At 49.1% G+C, this 21119-nt stretch overlaps 1 pseudogene; it reads left to right on the top strand.

Moving 5' to 3' along the window:
• LOC132077834 (uncharacterized) overlaps positions 1–21119 on the top strand; it is a 672057-nt pseudogene that overhangs the window by 107993 nt on the left and 542945 nt on the right.

The following is a 21119-nucleotide window of genomic DNA, read 5'->3' as shown; positions in this document are numbered from 1 at the left end:
ATGAGACTCATATATGAATGTCATTGTTTGTTGAATGTGAGACAGAAGGAAACTGTAAGTGTCAAAGGTCTGAGCAAGTAAGATGAGAGAAATGTGTAAGTGTCAAAGGTGTGAGTAAGTGAAATGAAAGTTTTTTATTGTATGTTCACGATATGGGATAAGGGGTGGAGTGTCGTGGGTTGACAGCCTTTATCCCAATATCGTGTGTTGTGTCTGGCAGCTGTGCCTTTTCTCTCTTCCCCCCCCCCCCCCCCGCCGTCTTGCTGCGGCGGGGCGGGGAAGAGAGGGGGGAGTGTTTGACCAGGCCTTTTTGCTTTTGGTTTTTGCTGCTTGGCTTGGCTAGCCGCTTTGCTTGCTTGCTTTCTGCTTTTTGCGCTGTTTTTTTTCCTTTTCTTTTGTTCCCTCTTTCTTACCCTCCCCTGAAGATACTGGACCGGCTCCGGACCTGACCTGAGGGCTCCAGGACACCCGAAGCTTGCAAAGAAGCGCCGCACCCTCTCAACACACAGTCTGTTTTTTTCTTTTCTTTTCTTTTCTTTTCTTTTCTTTTCTTTTCTTTTCTTTTCTTTTCTTTTCTTTTCTTTTCTTTTCTTTTCTTTTCTTTTCTTTTCTTTTCTTTTCTTTTCTTTTCTTTTCTTTTCTTTTCTTTTCTTTTCTTTTCTTTTCTTGTGTTGGGGGAGGGGTGGTTGGAGGTTTGTTTTGTTTTGGGGGGCTCCCTTTTGGAGATTTCCCCTAATTTGTCCTAAACCAGGACATGGACACACACAGTTCCCTCCATCTTGCCCCCTGAACCCCCATACCAGAAACCCCAAAATCTACTTTTTCACCCCGTAATAGCTTCACTAATATGCTACCTAAACTGTTGTGGCTTGCTGATCTTCATAGAAGGTTGGTAACTTGCTCCATGGGTCATAATCAAAACCAGAGGGGCATTCTGGGCTCTGTGCCAGCGTCTCTGAGCCCCCTGGCAGGGGTCTGGGCTGCTCAGGACAGCCAGAGGGATGTCCTGGGTCCTGACAAATCTTGGTTTCACAACAATGACAAACCCTGCTTCAGAGCCTAGACATAACAAGAAAACTACAGGTACATCTTAATCCCCGAGCCCCCTGCCCATCACTGGGGACTCTGGGGGTTTCTCCCCCTGTGCCAGTGTAGGATTGATGGGGGTAGCACGGTCAGGACGCATGGAGATGAGAGATCTCTGCAGCCAGGTCGTGGAACTTGGGGTTTATTGCAAAGGGCCTGGGTGCAGGGCCCTGCTGGGATTTGGGGTTTATTGCAAAGGGCCTGGGTGCAGGGCCCTGCTGGGATTTGGGGTTTATTGCAGAGGGCCTGGGTGCAGGGCCCTGCTGGGATTTGGATTTTATTGCACAGGGCCTGGGTGCAGGGCCCTGCTGGGATTTGGGGTTTATTGCAGAGGGCCTGGGTGCAGGGCCCTGCTGGGATTTGGGGTTCATTGCACAGGGCCTGGGTGCAGGGCCCTGCTTGGAGCTGCAGCCACAGCTCGGAGCAGGCCTAAGAGAAGAGAGGGGGAGAGAGGATGAAAGGGTAAGAGAGTAAAAGCATATGAGAGTAAAAGGGGTAAGAGCATCAAAGGCAAGAGCTAAGAGACAAGAGGTAAGAGCAAGAGTAAGAGAGGTAAGAGCTAAGACAGCGAAGTTCCCGTTACAATACAATAAATCTTCTTCTATGTTGAATATTCTGATTCTCACTAACCAATCTAGTACAATATAGAAATCCTACAGCATTTCCATACTGCCTGTAAGAATCACTGCATTACCATACAGGGCTACATTTTAAACCCTAAAAACTCCTCTGTGGACCCCTTCTTGTAGGGGCAGCTCTGACCCTGGGACCTGCCTGCAAGCAGAGGGAATTGTTCCATCAAAAGGGGATTACTTTCAGTGGCCTCACCGTTATTTTCCCATTGTTCAGTAACTGAGGGATCTCAAAGCTTGCTTTCATTTCAATCTCGCTTATAGTTTCCATATTCTCAAAATCTTTTGCCAGACAATCATATTTGTAAGGCTTTCCTCTTTCGTCTTCCCCAACACCCCAGAGCCGGCGCTGCTGCGGCCGTGGGGCAGAGGGGCTGTGAAAGGGGGATCCGGGATTGGAGCGGGAGGAAGGGGAGGGAGAGGAGAAGCGGAGGAGCAGGAACAGGAGCAGCACGGAGAGAGCAGCCCGAGGAGGAGCAGCAGCCGGGAAGGAGCATTGCGGGGTTCCACAGCAAGCCCGCAGCTCGGCTGGGCCCGGCAGCATCGCATTGCCCCGCGTCCCGCAGGTGAGCGCCGAGGGGAAGCGGCAGCTCCGGAGGGGTTTTGGGGGGGAAGAGGAGGATTCTGCTGGGGTTTGGACCTTGCCGATTCCGGAGTTGGGAAAAGTGCGTATTGTAGGGCTCTATGCAGATATGTACTGTGGGAATCCATAAAATCAGAGGGGTTTGGGAAAGCTGCAAAAGGCAGGCCTCGGAGACAGCAGAACTGTGAGTAGAGCACAGCCATGAGATAGGTCAGCAGAAAAATTATTTAAACTGTAGAAAAAGCAAGGGCAAATAGAACAATGGCCTGTGTATTAACGCTTGTCTGAATAGCTCTCTAAGCTGCAGAAAGTTTATCTAGCAAGATATTAGGAAAGTTGAAGCTTAAGAATGGAGCTCTGTGCGTTGTGTTTTAAGGCTTACAAGCAGGTATTGTATTCGAAATAAGCAAGCATTGTTTTAAGCAAAGGTACGTGTGCTTATGGTGTGTGAAAAACGGCAATCACTTGTTTTTAAAATTTTAAAAGTTTAATAGTAATAAAATAGTTCTACAAATAGTAATACAATTAGAGTAATAATAATTTGGACAATTTGAACTAGGACAATACGAGACAACAAATATAAAGAGTTACGGACGTCTGGGTACCTTTTTCTGGGCAGCACGAGCCCGAAAAAGGATCCCCGCTAACGAAGATTAACCCTTAAAAACAATAACTCATTGCATATTCATACACCTCATAGATTATGCATAAATTCCATTCAAACATTCAAACACAGGATTCTGTGGTTCTGGTCAGTGTCAGCTTCTTTCTCTGAATCCTAACAGTGCCTTCGAGGCGGGAAGAAATTCGTTTCTTCTGATAAGAGAGCAATAAATTCTTTTTCTCTTAAAGGTTTAGGTGTCCTGTGGCTGCTATCTTGCTGCAAGTCCTTTCTTTAAAAAAGTATCCTACATAGTATCATTTCTATGTTAACAATTTTTATTACCTAAAACTATATTTAACACGGTACTTAAGAGAATTAATACAGCATTACTTTCTAACACAACACATATAATATTCATTTTAATATTTGCAAAAAGCCAATCATAAAATACAGGCATTTTCACATTTACCATATGTATTTTGATGGATTGATGAGTAGTGCTGTATTAACAGTTTAATAATAAATGTAGTCTTGTAATTAAAAGGTAACTTTTGCAGTTAGAAGAACTATGTTAGTGGGGTTTTTTTAAAGAAAGGAATGAGGCACTCGCATCAGATAGCAGCCACAGGACACCTGAATCTTTCAGAGAAAAGAATTTATTGCTGTCTTATCAGAAGAAATGAACTTCTTCCCACCTCAAAGGGGCTGTTAGGATTACAGGGAAGAGGTTGATGATGGCCAGACAGAATCCTGTGTTTGAATGGAATTTATGCATCATGTATGAGGTGTATGAATATGCAATGGGTTGTTGTTTTTAAGGGTTAATCCTTTGCTAACGGGTGTCCTTTTTCGGGCTTGTGCTGCCCAGAAAAAGGTACCCAGACGTCCATAACTCTTTATATTTGTTGTCTCGTATTGTCCTAGTTCAAATTGTCCAAATTATTATTACTCTAATTGTGTTACTATTTGTAGAACTATTTTATTACTATTAAACTTTTAAAATTTTAAAAACAAGTGATTGGCATTTTTCTCAGGAGTTGAGTCCCAAATATATTTTGGTCGCTGAGAGAGGTATTTTTAATTCATTTGATGAGAGGATATTTTTGGATCTCTCAGGAATGCAAAGGGGAGCAGGCGAAGCGTTGAGTGCCTGGAGTGGAGGTATGCTGGGGAAAGGGGACCCTGGAACACCTGATATAAAATTTCAATGGTCAATCCAAATTTTACTTCTATACCTTTTATTTTAAAGCAAGCAAGCAGCGCTGGGTGGCCGGGGAGTCACTGCTCCATTCACAACACACACAGTTCAGTAAAGTATATATACTGTTTTTAAGCCTACAAAGCAGTTTCTAATGTGCTTGGTTAGTCCAAATGAGCAAATATCAATAAGCTGGGAGCAGTAATTTCATAATATTTCTAGGTGGTCATTGATTGGTATCCTTGTAGTTGTCTGGAGGGAGGCCTTGCACTGGTGTCTGCTACATGATTTTGTCAAGTGCATCAAGCTTTTTATTATACATAAGCTTTTAATTGCTTTGTTGCAATATCTCTTAGCTTTACCCCAACTTCCTCTAATTTATTCTAAGCATCAGTCATCTTGCTACCTCATCTCTTTTGCTCTACTGTACTTCTTTGATTTTGATGCTTTTTTTGGCTGTTTGGTCAGAAAGTTTCAAAAGCTTTCTTTGTGTCTATTTTGGACACAGCAGATAGAAGCATTTGCTGATTCCATTGCCAATTGGCATGAATCACAAAAACAATTTCCACAGAATCAGGGGAGGGTGAGCCCTGGGACCCCCCAAAACCCCCTCAGCATGCCTGAGCAGGACCTGGGAGATGGGGGGATGCCCAGGACCCACAGGCCCCCCAGCAGCTCTGAGAAGAGGGACCCCCATAACCCCAAAGTGAGGACACTGGAAACAGGGAACTCCTGGGAGAGGTTTTTGGACTTCTTGATTTTTGGAGGTATTTCTGGCCACCAGACACCCGGTGACTTCTATAGATGGACTTGGCCAGTGGGACCATCAAAGGCAATGCACTCACATCTTGTTTTTTCCCCAAACCAGGATTTGCCATTCCCAAACCTCATCTGGATGGAGAAGGCTGTGAAGAAGAGGAAGATGCCCCAGGGCACTGAGGCAGGTGAGGAGGAAGTCAGTGCCCCTTTCTCCCTCTCTCCTGCTCCATCTCCCAGCCCAGCATGGCCCCGGCTGCAGCACAGCCCCACTGCTGATGCTGTCCAGCCAGGGATGCACTGGGGGGATCTCCTTCCCCTTCCCTCTGGCACACAGGCAAATCCCATCCTCTCCTTGTCCTTCCTCCCCCAGGGAAGGAGCTGAGGATGGAGAGCAGGGCAGACAAATCCCCATGGCAGAACCTCGTGGCAGAGGCCATTTTGAGCAGTTCTAGGGCGCAGGAATCCAACGGGGAGGAAAAGCCATGGAGATCCCTCAGGAGGAGGGGCTGCAAACCCAGCCCAGGGTGCTCCGAGGAGGAAAGACTCAGCCTGTGCCAGGAAGGCAGCCAGATCTGGCCAGATCTCTGAAGTGGTGGTCCATGAGCAGATTGACAATGGCAAGAAGCCCCACCAGTGCTTGGAATGTGGGAAGAGTTTTGGCAGGAGCAACCACCTGCTCATCCACCAGAGGACCCACACTGGGGAATGGGCCTATGAGTGTGGGCAATGTGGGAAGAGCTTCAAGTTCAGCTCCCACCTCATTGTCCACCAGAGGATCCACACCAATGAATGGCCTTATAAATGTGGAGAATGTGGGAAGGGCTTCAGGAGGAGCTCCAGCCTGAAACTCCACCAGATCATCCACACTGGGATACGACTCTTTGTATGTGGGGAATGTGGAAAGGGCTTCTGTGACAGATCCCGCCTGATCGTCCACTAGACAGTGCACACTGGGGAATGCCCCTACACATGCTCAGAGTGTGGGAAGAGCTTCATTGAGAACTCCAGCCTGATTCTGCACCAGAGGATCCACACTGGGGAGAGGCCCAAAAGTGCAGGGAATGTGGGAAAAGCTTTAGGCAGAGCTGCCATCTGAATGCCCACCAGAGGATCCACACTGGGAGAGGCCCTACAAGTGTGGGGAATGTGGGAAAAGCTTTAGGCAGAGCTGCCATCTGAATGCCCACCAGAGGATCCACACTGGGGAGAGGCCCTACAAGTGCAGGGAATGTGGGAAAAGCTTTAGGCAGAGCTGCCATCTGAATGCCCACCAGAGGATCCACACTGGGGAGAGGCCCTACAAGTGCAGGGAATGTGGGAAAAGCTTCAGTCAGAGCACTAGGCTGATTCTGCACCAGAGGATCCACACTGGGGAGAGGCCCTACAAGGGTGAGGAAGGTGGGAAAAGCTTCAGGCAGAACTCCAGCCTGATTGCCCACCAGAGAATCCTCACTGGGGAGACACCCTATGAGTGTTCTGAGTGTGGGGAGAGGTTTCAGAGCTGATACCGTCTCCTCAAGCATCAGCAGATTCACACAGAATAGAGGCCCTTCTGCTGCCCTGACTGCAGGAAGGGCTTTAAGAAAAACTCTACCCTCGTCACCCACCAGCAGATCCACACTGGGGAGAGGCCCTGAACGTGTTCCAAGTGTGAGAAGAGCTTCTCCCAGAGCTCTACCGTGACTCAACACCAAGGGAGGCAACAGTAAGGGATGCCCTACAGCTGCCCTGTGTGCAGGAAGAGTGTTGCCTTGATTTTTTAAGATTTTTTGAGTCTTCTGATGTCTACATTCTTGTAGCAAACTTTCTCAAACATTTTCTGTAAATAACTTCTTGATTTGCGTTCTTTCATAGAAGAAGAAAAATTTGATGGACTGTTAGTTTGTCCAGTGTCATTGGAGAGGTGGCACTTTCACCCTCCAATCCATGGTCACTTTTAGAAAACTATAAATGTTGGAGTCAGAAAATAAACTTCCCTTTTCTTTCCCTTGAGAGCAGCAGTGTGTGCGCTCGTGTTGTTTTGTGTCCTACAGTGACAGGAAGAGCTTTGAGCGCTGCTTCAACTCCATCCCCCGTTGGGGACCCCCACTGGATGGTCCACAGTGACCCTCACTGTGCAGAGACTTGGTCATCCATGGTCCTGGTGATCCATGTTGGGAAGACACCTGGCTGGTGGTCTCCACATCTTCCTGGCTCCCCTTGGGCACTTGAACATGGCCAGAGAAAAATCCATTGGGATGCAAACAGACATCAGAATTTCACAGGGGACAGCATAGTTTTTTACTTTTGACACCAAAAAAGTCTCACCTTTTGCATCCTATCATTCTTCGGGTGGCATCCAGGAACTCCAAATGGTGTTGGAGGTCTTTTCCAACCTGAATCATTCCATGATTCTAATTCTCTCTGGCCCACCGGCATCTTCCACAGCCAAATGGTGATGGACTGGGGCAAAAAACCAGGATTTTGGAGACAATGGAGTAGAAACTCCTCTTAAAAAAGGTCGTTCCTACTCACCCAAGCACATGGATACTCAGCAGCAGGGACACATAAATGCTTTTATTTTGGCCTTTATTTTCTTTCATTTTTCATTATCCTTCACCCAACATTGGGGTAAATATAAAGTCATTTAACTAACACACGGATGGTGACATTGTGGGACATGGGTGGGGACATGGTGGGGATGGGGACAAGGACCTGCGTGGGGATGTGGTGGGGATGGGGACAAGGACCTGGGTGGGGATATGGTGGGGATGGAGACAAGGACATGGCTGTGGATGGCGATATTGGGCATGGGGGGTGTCACAGATAGAGATGGTGACATGGGGCTCTATGGCCATGGAGGAGGACATGGGGGACATGGCCATGGATGGCGACACAAGTGACCTAGAGACAAGTCCATGGGTTGACATGTCCATGCCATGGGGTGTCCCATGGCCAAGGACAACACATCCCCACCACCACCATGATACTGTCCCTTTCATGCTACCATTTATTCCCTGCTCCTCCCCACTGTCATCCCACTGTGAACCCAGCCAGGGACAGGGGTGGCACTTGGGGACACTCCTGTCCCCACTCAAGCACATGCCTGGGGCCAGAGAAGCAGAGAAGGGGATCAAGGACGACGGGGACCGTTCCTTGCTGTTCTCCAGACTGAACCTCAAAGGACTGAACACCTGGGGTGACACCAACACAGTCACACCGAGGGGACACAGCTGTCACCACCATGGTGACAGGGACACCTCAGAGGGTGGCCCTACCTCAGGCTTGGGCCAGAAGTCAGGGTTGTGGTGGGTCCCGTAGATGCTCATCAGGCAGATGACCCCTGGTGGGATGGGAATGGCCACTTTGGGGACAGCAGATGAGGGTGGGTGGTGACACTGGGGACACCCTGGCCATGCCATACCCTTGGGATGACACGGCCATCACACAGGGGGATGTCCTTGGTGCAGCGCCGGGACACAGCAGTGACAGGAGGGTGCAGCCGCAGGCTCTCCTTGATGCACATGGTGGTGAAGGGCAGCTGGGACGGGTCCTCCCTGGGGACAAGTGGGGGTGGCACATGTCCCCGAGCCACATGACCAGGGTGGCCCTGGGGACGTCTCACCATTCAATGTCTGCAGTGTCCTGGCCAGCCAGGAGCTCCTGGACCTCCTGGCAGCATCGCTCCTGGTGCTCAGGATGGCCGGCCAGGTTGTAGAAGAGCCATGCCAGGCCACTGGCCATGGTGTCATGGCCTGTGGGGACACTGGGTGAGTGAGGGGACACTGAAGGGCCTCTTCCCCAATGGCACCTGGGAGCTCGTGCTCACCCTCAAACATGAAGGTGTCAGCCTCAGCCGCGATGTCCTCGTCCGACAGGGTGCGGCCATTCTCGTCCTGCAGGGGCAAGGTGAGCCACAGGCCACTGGGGTCACCAGTCTGTGGCCACCTGGGGCCAAATCCCATCCATGGCCACCACCCTATGGCACCACAATCCCACTGGCCACCAGCTCTATGGTCAATACTGCCCATGGCCACCACTGTTCCCCTGTGGCCACCAGTCTATGCCCAAGCCCCCCATGGCCACCAGCATCCTACTGACCTCTATGGCCAATCCTTCCATGGCCACCACCACTCTCTTGACCACTTCCATGTTCCATGGCCACCCCCCCAGCCCCACCTTGGTGAGCAGCAGGATGTACTTGCTGGGCCGTCTGCACCAGGGACAATGGGGGGACACTGTGGCCACCAGCATGGATGATAGCAGGACCATTGGGGCCACCAGAATGGCCAACAGGGACAGTGATTGGAAAGGATGGCCAGTGGGGACCGTGGCAGAGCCAGCACAGCCACCAGGATGGCCAGCAGGTGTGGAGAGTATTATTAATAATTGGTTAGCTGAGAAAGGCCATGCTGACATAATGCCGCTGGTTAAGCTGAGAGAGGGAAGTCAGCAGTCAGTAAGCTGAAAGGAGAAGTCAGCAGTCGGTGACCAATGACAGGCAAGGATAGAATGCCCTTGCCGCAACATGAGGATAGGGAAGAGAGATTCTTCCTGAGAATATGTAGAAAGTATCAAAAGTATAACCATAAGAATGCAGAAGTAGGCGTAGTTGCTGATATGTAACTAACCAATCCTGAGCTCAACTTCTGCAGTATGTATGAAGCTCATTATGAACTGTATTTAACCTGCTGTACTGATCAATAAAATTGGGCCTGTGATGATCTAATTGATGTCCTGGTCTCCTTCCGTCGACAAGCAGGGACAGTGGTAGGGTCACCAGGGCCACCAGGATGGCCAGCAGGGACAATGGTAGGGTCACCAGGGCCACCAGGATGGTGTCATGATCCGCTCGTACAAGCAGGGGTCGTGATGGTTCGTTAACTGATCTCAGAGTGCAGAAGCAACACGGAAGGGGATTTTAGTATCAATCAAAACAAATGCACCTTTTATTGAGTGCCCACAGCAGATGTGATAGGAGGATTAGAAAGGAGAATAAAGGACAGAGAGAAAGAGAGGGAGAGAGAAAGAGGGGAGGAATAGCTGCCAGTGGAGAGATGAAACCCTCATGGTCCAGCCAATAGATCCGTCTTGTCACGTCAGGGAGAATCTCAAAGTGTTGGTTCTATTATAGTCCTCCACCAAGGGGGGGAACAGGTAAGTCTATTGAAACCACCGAGAGGGAATAGGTAAGTTTACAGACAGTCCATGTTCTCAGCAGTGAGTGAGACCAATTGGTCCAGGGAACACACCTGCAGGCAACACTTGGCAAACATCTGGCTTCAGTCCGGCCAGCCCCCTGTGTTAGAGTTATCGGGGTCTCAGTCTCAGCCCTTGGGAGGGGGCTTCAGTCTCCGTCCATCACAGTGGTCGTGAGGCAGATGAGGGAAACTTCACACTGTCTCTTACAGATGATCATTGGGGACAGGTGACACTCACTCCTGGCAGTGGCTCTCGTGGCTGAAGATGCACTTCTGGAGCGTGTCCAGGGCGAGGAGGCTCAGGGGCTGCAGCACCTCCAACTCCACTGGCCCCCACCAGCTGCCACTGCTGCTGCCGCCCACTTATGGGGAAGGACTGGGTTGGGGAGGGAACAGGGAGGGGATCAGGGACAGGGGATAAATTTGGGGGTGGGACAGGGGTGGGAGAGGGGGAGGAGTTGAAGAGAGGGTGTGGAACAGGGATGTGGTGATGAACGAGGGATGGGGTTGGGGTTTGGGTGCAGCTTTGAGTTTGGGATATGGGACAGTAAAGAATTTGGGTACAGGACGGGGCTCGGGGTGCAGGACGGAACTCAGGATGCAGCAGTGGGTGCAGGACAGAATTTTGGGTGCAGGACTGTCCTACAGTGATGTTATGATGGTTGTATCCCCATCCATGTGTTCTGTTTATGCTGGATATTATGTTCTGTGCCTTCAAGACTGGCTCTGAAGTTTTGTTTTGGTTTTGTTATCAGCCGCTCCCCCACGGCTGGCAGGACACAGAGACAGGGCAGTACATGGTGCTGCTTTTGCTTTTTTCTTGGCTTTTTGCTTTGCTCTTGCTTTTGTTTCTGCTCATTAGTTAGTTTAGTTAAGCACTTCGAATTTTTCCCTGGACTGTTTTCCTTTCCCTTTTTTGGAACCACTCGAACCTGCTCCAGACTGGGACCTGGGAAACACCGAGAGTTTGCACCTTGTGGCTGCAGCAGCTGCCCCAGCACCGGAGGGACTGATAACAGAGCGACCACTCCCAAGAGAGACTTTCTGAATTTGTCATCTTTTTCAGAGTGGTGAAAGAGTGTTGTCACCTGGTATTGTTCATTTTGTGTGCTGGGGGTGCTCTGCCTGTTAAATGAATAGGTTCTTTCCACTTCACTCCAGGGAATCCTTCCCGACCCGGTTGGGGAGAGGGGCTGTGTGGGTTTGCTTTCTGGAGGGGCCCCTTTGGAGGTTTTCTCCCAAATTTGCCCTAAACCAGGACAAAATTTGGTGCCCAATGTGTGGGGCTTGAGAGAGAGTGGAAAAACCCCTGGTCTGACTGCATTTTTGTTGCCATTACTCTGTGTTGGTATAAAGCAGTTAATGGCCATGCTTTTTGAATTCATAATGTCTCTTGGGGTGGAGGCTTGCATACATTTCTGGTCCCTAGGTGCGGAGGATCATTAACGGGACATCACACCATGATCAATATGATCAAGTGAAGCCAATTTATTACAAAAAGCAAGCCATATTTATACTGTTCTCTGTTGTTCACACCTCAAGCTAATACGTGATTGGTTAAATCCTTTTTGCACATGCATTTTGACATTTCAGTTAATTTTAGTTTGTCTTTCTTCTTCATGCATCTTGCTGTGGTTTTCTTGTCTGCCTTTGCATCCTGAACCTGAGTGTGTTGTTCTTCTTTTGTGTCTTTCAAGGGCACGGTGACCTTACTAAGTTTCTATGAAGGCTGGATTGTGCATATGTTGCATATATCCATTGTCCTGCAAAAAACCCTCAGCACTCCTCCCAATGCTTTCTGGTCATTCAAGTGCCCTTCAGCTGACTGGTTTCATGCTTTGAGCTTCAGGGAATTGCCCAATCTTTCTGAAGCTCAAATAAATATCGTATTAGTCAACATCTTAATTGTGTTTATATCTCACAGAATTACCTTTTCTTTTGTCTTTGTCTGAAACTGTTGCTGTACGGAAATCTCTGGGGGATGGTGGACATGTCAGATGGTGCTGGGACATCCCAGTGCACTTGGACCTTGGCTCTGCACAGGAGAGCACTTCATCCCCTTTCTCTCTTTTCCTCCCTCTGGGCATGGAGGGAGCTCCTGACTTCAGTGTGTGACTCGTGTGTGCAAAGAGCAAATCTGGGCAGAACTGGGGCAGGGAGGGTTTGGGGAGACCTTGGGATCTGTGCTGGGCACAGAAGGTGTTTTCCATTGCTCTGAGGCTGTCTGCGGTGGAAAGTGGATTTAATATCCAGCAGAGGGATGACTTTTGCATTCGATGGAGCTGTGCTTTCCCTTGGCTTTGTTGGCTGACAAGAAATGAACATCCCTCTGTGTCTCGGGCAGCTCCTTCTCCAAGGAAAGCAGGTGGGCGTTGGAGCCAAGGAGCTGAAAGCTGCAGGTGCAGCCTGGGCTGGAGGGAGCTCGGATTTGCACAAGGCTGCTCTGAGTGCCCGGCCTTGGATTGGGGGAAATGGTGGGGTGGGGGTAGGGACAGAGTCTGATTGATTGTAATCCATGAAGGGTCTTGATTTTCATATCTATTCCAACTGCATGAGGAGGTACTTGGATTCAGTGTCAATTGAAGATTGCACATATCAATTTATTAACAGGGAAAAAAACCTAAACGGGACCTAAGAAATCTTTTCTCACTGTTTTTTAAAATAGAATATATTCAGTTTGAATGCACTTCTGAAATCTGCTCAATTAACCACACAATATTTAAAAACTGAAATCAAATTATCCCCAGAGGCTTGGCTTGTTAAAGTGTTCTAAATGTTAATGAGCCCTGGGACACTGAATTCCTTCACTGAAGAGCTGAAGGCTGAACAAGCCTCTGGAGTTGTAAAATTCAGCAGCAGCCTCCAAGGTGCTGAGGATGTCAGCAGCCCCCACTGAGGCCATCCCTGCCCAGAGACCGTGGGGGAATGGGCAGACAAGGAGAGCGTCCCTGGGGCTGGGACAGCACAACTCAGAGGCACCAGCGGCTCCAGCTGGGAAATGGAGTGTGGAATGTGGCTGGGAGCTCAAAAGAACAAAACAGCCTTTACTGGGAACTTCAGAAAAATCAGAGAAACTTTGGCAAAAGGGTTAGTATGACATTCAATCAACAAAAACCAATTCTCAAAGCACTGACTTGGCCCATTCACCTTCGCAAACTCTTAGCGTGATCAATTTTAAGTTACTCAAATTTTACAAGAAGCGTGAATTAAAAAGAGAGAAAGACAAAAATGATACAGAGAAGCACACAAACAGCTACCAACTCCTGGATTCCAGCAGTGTTCAGATAGAAATTCCAAGAGGAGGTAGGGTCAAGATGTGTGCTTGCCTTGTGGTCAGCCTTTAATACCCCTTGGTCTCCCTGGGCCCTTCCCCCAGGTGGGCCTTGGGCTCATTTGGTCCCTCAGGAGCTGGGCTGGGGCTGCAGAGGTGGCTGTGGAGCATTGCCTGTGCTGTGCCAGGGACTGGCAGCCACTGCTGGGCTGGGATAGAGGCTCTGGGGGGATTGGGGTTCCAGGGCAGGGCAGGGCTGGGGTTCCAGGGCAGGGCAAGTTTGGACCTGCCCCTTCCTCCCCCACACACAAAATGTTTCTAGCCAACAATCTCCTCCAGTCTGTCACTACAGGGAATGCTGGAAGTGAAATCCCAATTGTGGCCATGGGCACCTGGCTGAGAAGGACAGTTCTTTTCCATAGGAAGGAAAGAACAGAGCCTCAGTGTTTGGAAGGCAGGTGAGAGTCTCACTAGGCAAGGCCAGCCAGACTTGTCAGGAATGGCAGATTTTTGTCTGGGAGCAGTCTTTGGATTTAGGGAATTCTGGAGGTGGAACCCAATCTCAGCCATGCATGCCTGGAGAAGTAGGACAGTTCTTTCTCATAGGGAGGAAAGCACAGAGCCTTCCCCAGTGTTTTGGGGACAGACCGGAGGTGACTCTCCTGAAACCACTGCCTGCCACACTTGTCCTGGCAATATTCCTATGGGAAAAATTTGGAGTTGAAATCCCAGTTCTGGCCATGGGTATTTAGAAGAGATTGACAGTTCTTTTCCTAGCAAGGAAAGCACAGAGCCGCAGTGCTCCAGGAGCTGATGAGAGCCAGTGCTTGACATTCCAACATCAGCCAGAGCTGTCCGGTGGCCCCTGGGAGGCCAAGCCAGCCAGGCCTGTTCCATGTTGCCTCAGTTCCATGGGAGCCAATGGTCCCTTGCTTCCATGTGTCCCTGAGGTGCCATAATGCCCCCTTGGTGACACAAGGCCCTGAAGGGTCCCAATGGTCTCCGTGGTTCCATCAGGCCCCACAGAGCCATAATGGTGTCTGGGTTCCATGAAGCCCCGCTGTGTCACCAAGGCCCCTTGGTTCCATGGGCTCCAGTGGTGCCACAATGATCCCCTTGATTCCATGAGGTTCCCTAGTGTCACCACGGTGTCCTTGGACCCTCTGGGACTCTCAGTGTGTTCCCAGTCACCCCCAGTATGGTTACAGACCCTCCCAGTATATCCCAGTTGCCCTCAGCACACTCACAGTCATTCCCAGTCACATCCACTTGGCCCAGTAAGGTTCCACTTTCCACCAGTATGATCCCAGTCACTCCCAGTGAAGGGAGGGGACCGGGACAGACTGGGACAGGCTGGGATGGACTGGGACACCGGGATACACCAGGATAAACTGGGATACACTGGGATACACTGGGACACACTGGGACGAAGCTGGGAGCAACTGGGAGCAGCTAGGACAAGCTGGAAGCAACTGGGATCATCATGGCATCAGAGTAGGATCATACTGGGAGGGACTGGGTCTGTGCTAGAGCCAACTGGGATCATACTGGGAGGAAATGGAACTATGCTGGGATAAATAGGATCATACTGGGAGCAACTGGCACCACACTGAGGGTGACTGGGATCCTTCTGGAATCATACTGGAAGTGACTAGGAGCAGGCTGAGGGCAATTGGGACCATGGTGGAGCAACTGGGATATACAGGAAGTGACTGGAATCATGCTGGAGGTGACTGGGAGTGGCTGTGAGCAAATGGAATCATACTGGAAGCTACTGGGAGCAACTGGGAGTGAGTGGAAACACATTAGGGACAACTGGGATGTACTGGAAGAGACCAGGAATGACTGGAATCACAAAAGAACCATAAAGGAAGTTACTGGAATAATACTGGGAATATCTGGGAGTGACTGGAATCCTACTGGGAGTGTCTGGAATCCTACTGGGTGATTTGGAGTGACTGGGACCATACTGGGGGCAAACGGCACCGTACTGAGAGTGACTGGGTTCATCCTGGAATCATACTGGGAAGGACTTGAACCATACTGGGAGTGCCTGGAACTATAGTAGGGGTGAATGGGAACACCTGGGATCATGCTGGGATCATGCTGAGAGTGACTGGGATGATACTGGGATCACACTGAGTGTAACTGGAAGTGACTGGGACCATCCTGGGGGTGACTGGGAGCCACAGGGCCCATGCTGGGAGTGACCTGGGGGGAACTGGCCCAGCTGGGGCTCAAGGTTGTTCTCCCCCAGGGCTGCCCTGGCTCCTGCTGCTGTCCCTGGCCCCACAGAGCCGAGGGACAGGGGACAGCTGAGGGACAGGAGACAGGGGCAGGGACGTGGAGAGGTAGAAGGGAGTTCCAGGGGGTCCTTGAGCCCAGGAAATGGGAGTCCAGGGTTTCCCAAAAAGGGGGGACCAGGGTGGGGACACTCGGGGTGTTCAGGAAGGGGCAGTTCAGGGGGTCTCTGGTTTTGCACAAAGCTGGGGCTGGGGGCTGGGAAAGGCAGGAATGGGGGTCCAAGGCATTCCAGGGCGTCCCAGGGTCAAGCCAATGGCCAGTCTGGAGGCTGGGAGCCATGGGATGGCCAGGAAAAGGGGAGCAGGGGGTCCTCATGTCCAGAAATGGGGTGTGAAAAATGCATGTATTTTATGATTGGCTTTTTGCAAATATTAAAATGAATATTATATGTGTTGTGTTAGAAAATAATGCTGTATTAATTTTCTTCAGTACTGTGTTAAATATAGTTTTAGGTTATAAAAATTGTTAAAATAGAAACGATGCTATGTAAGATGCTTTGTTTAAAAGAAAGGACTTGCAGCAAGGTAGCAGCCACAGGACACCTAGATCTTTCAGAGAAAAAGAATTTATGGCCTTCTTATTGGAAGAAACAAACTTCTTCCCACCTTGGAGGCGCTATTAGGATTAGAAGGAAGAAGTTGACACTGATCAGTCAGAATCCTGTGTTTGAATGGAATTTATGCATCATGTATGAAGTGTATGAATATGCAACGGGCTATTGTTCTTAAGGGTTAATCCTTTGTTACCGGGGATCCTTTTTCGGGCCCATGATGCCCAGAAAAAGGTACCCGGACATCCGTAACTCTTTGTTTTTCTTGTCTCGTATTGTCTTAATTCAATTTGTCCAAATTGTTATTACTCTAATTGTGTTACTATATAACCATCTTATTGCTATTAAACTTATAAAAATTTTAAAAACAAGTGATTGGCGTTTTTCACAATTTGGTAGCAGAGGATGGTTGCTAACACCTCGCTGCCGGTGCTTTAGGAGAGTCAGAGTGGGCAAGGCGCGCCCTGCCCTCTTTGGCAGCCTCGCTCTGCTTCCCCTGAAGTGACGGACAGACGCAGGTTACGACCTGTGGACAAAAGGAGACAATAAAACAAATAAAAGGGAAAAAGGCTCCCTACAACCGCGGTAATTAGCCCCTAAGACTAGTAGTGCGCACGAATAACCCGGGAAGGAAAAAGGATTGGTAAGTATTTCTCGGGGGGGCAGGCATGGGGGGATGAATGCGTGTGAATGAGGGAGGGCTGGTTGTCCCAGACCTGCACAGTGAGTGCGGAGTCTCCCATGCTGTGTTTCCGTATTTTTGCGAGAAAAGCGGCCAGTAAAGAGACGAAGCAATTGATAAGAGAGTGAAAGAATCCCCCGGGGTAACTGGGACTGGGTCTCAGGGAGGGGTTGGACCCCTCGGAGGTGGGGAGCAAGGTTTCCTAGCCCAATCCACTAGGAAACAGGACAGGAGGGGCCCCTAAAACCTGCTGGGTTGAGGGATTTATATTCCAAGAGCATCCAAGAGCAGGGTTGAGCAGAATTCTGTCGGACTGAGGATATGCCCAAGAACACTCAGGGTGGGACAACACAGCTAGATTGAGGGATGAAAATTTTGCCTAACAAGATCCAGGGTTGAACAACACAGCCGGATTGAGGGATAAAAAAATGCCCAAGAACATCCAGGGTTGGATAACACAGCAAAACAAATTAAATGCCCAAGAGCATCTGTAGTTGTACCACACCTCTGGGTTGAGGGACAGAAAATGCCCAAGAGCATCTGGGGTTGAACAACACAGCTGGATTGAGGGAAAAATACCCAAGAGCATCTGGGGTTGGACAACACGACAGGACTGAAGGAAAATTACCCGAGAGCATCTGGGGTTGGACAACACGGCAGGATTGAGGGAAAACTTGCCCAAGAGCATTTGCGTTTGGATAACACAGCTGGGTTGAGGGATATCCAATAGCACCGGGACTGGCCAGTAACACCTAAACTTGTAATAGGTGATGTGAAGGTAAAAGGTACCTTATTGCTGTTTTGTGGTGTGTGAGAGTGAGACACCCACAGAGTCAGCCTCAATTTCCCGGGCGGGTGGGAAGGGGGAGGCAGCGGAAAGAGGAGTGAGTGACCTGCACACCAGGCTGTAGCTCCCGGCTGGGTGGGGGCTTCTGGGCTGAAGAGGAGTGAGTGACCTGCGAACCAGGCTAGCGTTCCCTGGGCGTGTGAGGGGCCGTAGCTGAAGAGTGTGAAAGACACGCAGACAGCCTCACAGGGGAACGGACACCAGAGGCAGCCAGAGTCAGGGCCCTTCTAGGGGGCCTGGTGACACTGAGACCTGGAGGTAAACCCCAAAGCAAAAGAGGGGGCCACAAGGACCTGTGATTTTCTAGCAATAAGGATCCACTTTGTGTCTTGAGAGTGTGAAGGAATGTGTGAAAGTGAATGAGAAATAAAAGTGAGTGAATGGAGACGAATGAAAGTATAGGTAATGTCGATTGTGCATTTTAAGCCTTACCGTATCTCCTTGGAGGGAAGTGGATTGTATTGAAAAGCAGTGTGAGAAAAAGGGGGTTTTTTGGGTGTAAGTAGTTGAAAGAAAAGTGGTATTTAAGTTGTTAGTAAAAAGTGAAAAACGGAAGCAGGGGACGAATAGATAGAATATTGAAAAATGAGACAGAAATCCAGTAATGTGAATACAGGAAAAGAAAAACAGGAAAAAAAATACCAACAGAATTACCCCAAGATAGCACTTTGGGAGTTATGTTAACAAACAGAAATACAACTCCTTGCAAAATACAGGGTATGCAGAAGTTGATGAGAAAAAACATGCAAACTTGTGAATTATATACTTAAAAAGAGCATTAGAAAATTTAACACAAAAGAAAGGAGTTATATATTGATTCAAGGCATGCCTTTAGAGTAGCACATACCTTAAGAAAAATTTAAAAAGGGAGCTTACTTAATTAAAGAAGAAAAAGATTAGTACATGAGAAACTTATTTTCGAGGTTTTAGAGGCATTAAAACTACCTAAGGGAGATAGCAATAGTACATATTAAAGGACACAAAAAGGTAAAGACCCAGAAATAAGAAGAAATAATTTGGCAGATCAGGAAGCTAAAGATGCAGCAGAAAATAGAGCTGAAAGAGTTAATATTTACTCCAAATGAAGAAAAATTGGAAATTCCAAAGTTTAGAGAAGCAAAAAAAGGGAATTAAAACAAGATAGGTGGCGAACAATATGAATCGGGGAAATTGAAACACCTTGATGGAAGACAATTAGATAATAAAACGCTCACTAGGGAATAACAGAGGACATGTATCAAAAAAAGCCCGGTGGGATACTCAGGCTTTGTGTGTTCATTTTTTTAAAGAACTATGGGTGCACTGAGACTTTTAGAGTAGAAAAACAAGTACCTGAAACATGTATAATTTGCCAAAAGATAAATAAAAGGGTGATAAGAAAAACAATATGAGAAGGTCGTGAGTTAGCTCGTCGACCATTTCAAAGTATCCAAGCAGAAGTTTAGATTTGTTAAACTCTGGATTTATTTGTAAAACCCGTTTAATCCAGAAGAAAAAGAGTATACCACATGCTGGGGAGGGGGGAGGCTGTAATAAAATAACACTTTTGAAAGGCAATAAAAGCAAAACGGGGAAAGTATAGAGCTGAGAACAAATTACCTCATCCATTCCCGTTCGTTCCCCCACTCGTTCGCACCAGCCCTCCCAGCCCCTGTGCCGGCTTCGGCACACTCCGTCTGTCCCAGTCCGTCTGTCCCGGTCCGGCCGCCTGGCCCGCGGCCGCTCCGCAGTTCTTGCCGGGGCTGGGGGCCTGTCCTGCCCTGTGCACCGTGGTTATCGCGCTGATCGCACCGAGGGGGTCCCGTCTGTCCCATCCCCGGCTGCCCTGACTCTGTCGGCTCCCGCCGCTGCAGCCGGGGTCAGTCCCGGCTTTGTCTGTGCCGGATCAGCCGCCGTGAGCCGTGAGGGGGCGATCCCCGCTCCAGCTCGGCCTGCACCGGAACGGCCCCTCGGGCGATCCAAACCACAGACCCTGCCTTTGGAGCCCCCAGACCCTGAGCTGTGCCGATCCCCTCGGGCGATCCCAACCACAGACCCCGCCTTTGGAGCCCCCAGACCCTGAGCTGTGCCGATCCCCTCGGGCGATCCGAACCACAGACCCCGCCTTTGGAGCCCCCAGACCCTGAACTGGGCCGATCCCCTCGGGCGATCCGAACCACAGACCCCGCCTTTGGAGCCCCCAGACCCTGAGCTGTGCCGATCCCCTCGGGCGATCCCAACCACAGATCCCGCCTTTGGAGCCCCCAGACCCTGAACTGGGCCGATCCCCTCGGGCGATCCCAACCACAGACCCCGCCTTTGGAGCCCCCAGACCCTGAGCTGTGCCGATCCCCTCGGGCCATCCCAACCACAGACCCCGCCTTTGGATCACCCAGACCCTGAGCTGTGCCGATCCCCTCGGGCCATCCCGGCTGCAGACCCCGCCTTGGGAGCCCCCAGACCCTGAGCTGGGCCGAGTCTCCCCGTCCTGCCCTGAGCTCCATTCCCTTGGTAACCACAGCTCCGGCTGCTCAGGGAAACTCTCTAAAGGAATCACTTTATCGAAACACTAAAAGTTCAGTTAGAAGAAAGCCCTCTCCTGATTCTTCCTAAAGTACATGAGAAAGGCTGTAGAAGATAAAAATCCAAAAAGAATGAGATAAAGAGATTGGTCTATTTCCATTAAGAGAGGTTCTCATAGGAGGGGACGGATCAGAGTTTGTAAATGCTCCTTTGACTTCATCTGAGGTCTGAAATTTTAAGAAATAAATAAAAGGGATATTTGGAGAATCCCATAGGCATAGCTGAACAATTAGACCAACTTTTAGGTCCAAACATTTATACTTGAGAAGAGATGCGGTTGGTAATGAAAATAATATTTTTCTCAGGAAGAAAAGCAATCAGAGCAACTGAAATAAAAGCTTAAGAAAAAGATAGTGGAGACCCCCAGAGAAGACAAAATGCCAACTGTACCTCCTGAGTGGGGTTAAAATAATGAGGAGGGGAGTAAACACATGAATTGTTATCGTAATTACATAACCAAGAGAATAAATGAGACAGCATATCAAAGGCGAAATGCCAAAACAAAAGGTTTTTGAAGGGCAGCTTTTAAAGGGGAAAGAAGAAACTCCAACTAAATAGATAAACAAACTTGAGAGAAAAAGGAAAATGGTCCTAAGCAAGCGGAAGATCTGAAAATCTTTAAAGAAATGGGCACATAAAATAAATAAAGTAATAGGTTCTAATTTTTTTTGGAGACAAGTACCATCTGGAGCCTGTGATAACTTTAAAAGTGGGAGAACTGGAATTTGTAATAGACACAGGGGCAAAGAGAACCTGCCTGTTAAATGTCCCAAAAGGTTATAATGTAAGCAAACATATAGTGAAAGTAACAGGGGCAAAAAGAGAAAGTTTTAAATTTCTAGTCATTAAAGATGTGGTAAT

This window comes from Ammospiza nelsoni, chromosome 10 (genome assembly GCF_027579445.1).
Source record: "Ammospiza nelsoni isolate bAmmNel1 chromosome 10, bAmmNel1.pri, whole genome shotgun sequence".
Taxonomy (NCBI): Eukaryota; Metazoa; Chordata; class Aves; order Passeriformes; family Passerellidae; genus Ammospiza; species Ammospiza nelsoni.
This window is presented reverse-complemented; position numbering and strand designations above follow the sequence as displayed.